This window comes from Procambarus clarkii, chromosome 49 (assembly GCF_040958095.1).
Source record: "Procambarus clarkii isolate CNS0578487 chromosome 49, FALCON_Pclarkii_2.0, whole genome shotgun sequence".
Classification (NCBI taxonomy): Eukaryota; Metazoa; Arthropoda; class Malacostraca; order Decapoda; family Cambaridae; genus Procambarus; species Procambarus clarkii.
Window position 1 is genome coordinate 37,199,108 of NC_091198.1, and position 1,254 is coordinate 37,200,361.

The 1,254-nt window shown below is 39.5% G+C and overlaps 1 non-coding gene across 1 annotated transcript; it reads left to right on the top strand.

The window, feature by feature from the left end:
- The first annotated feature begins 622 nt into the window (after positions 1-622).
- On the top strand, positions 623-741 carry LOC123750826 (5S ribosomal RNA). Its single transcript, XR_006772042.1, has one exon. It is a non-coding gene; the product is annotated as a 5S ribosomal RNA (ribosomal RNA).
- Positions 742-1,254: the final 513 nt, after the last annotated feature.

Here is a 1,254-nt window from a genome sequence, read left to right on the forward strand (position 1 = left end):
GCAACCTGGACGCGAGGTTTCCTGGTGGTGGCCACCACAGCAGCAGCAGCCGCAGCCTTCTTGGTAGGCTTTGCTTCTACCATGATGATGATGAGATAACCAAGGTGATGAGAGACGCTCAGACAGTCACGGGGGAATGATGCTGCCGCCGCTTGAGCCGAACCTATTTATGTGCCGGCACGGTACAGAAGCTGCAACCTGGCAACTCGTCCACCAATCACGACGGTTGGTTTTACGGCTCCGAAACCTGGATCCCATATCTTCTCTAAAATAGAAGCATTTGTTCATGTTCTTTGTAAAAGTATCATAAAGCAGGACAGATGAGACAAATATCATAAAAACTGAAGAGCAGATGAGCACACACATGTATGTATTACAAAAGAAAATCCACAAATTCATTAGAAATTGGCAGGGTAGGCTGAGGAAGTAGGTAGATGTAAAATGTCTGTAAATGGCGAAAGAACATAAACCCAAGACTGAATAAACGATGTTAAATATCCATGCCAAGGAGACAAAAATATGTTAGGATACAATTACCATTAAGACACCACAAGAAGGTCCGTATCCTGCCGTGATGACTAAAAAGAGTTGGTTATTAGCCACAATGTGTAGGCAGTCTCATGCCAACGGCCATACCACGTTGAGAACACCGCTTCTCGTCCGATCAGCGAAGTTAAGCAACGTTGGGTTTGGTTAGTACTTGGATGGGTGACCGCCTGGGAACACCAAATGCTGTTGGCAATAATTTTTTTGTTTTGTTTTGTTTTGTTTCGTTTGTTTTTGTTTGAATGGCTGGCTGGCTGGCTGGCTCCACGGGAAATTCACGGAGTTGTGTGGAATAAGGCCTGGTAAAATGAATTAATATGTATGTCATGTTTAAAACAAACTCGCTTAATATAGTGTGTGAGGCTTTATACAAAAACAAACAACCAAAACAAAACATGTTGTATATATATATATATATATATATATATATATATATATATATATATATATATATATATAGCTTAATCCGGGTTTGAACTCGCAACTCCAAGAATACGCATCACTTATATACACTTTACCACTGGACCACTGCAGGACACTTGATGCTGAGGTATCAATTTAATGACGTAAATGCCATTTCCACAAATAAATGATAATTTAAAAGTATTTGTATGTACAAATCTTTTCTGTTTAAAAGGCTACAATATCAGTTACTGATATAATTTGTGTTAATGTTTCTATACCCACAGGAAGGCATGTTTTTGCTTA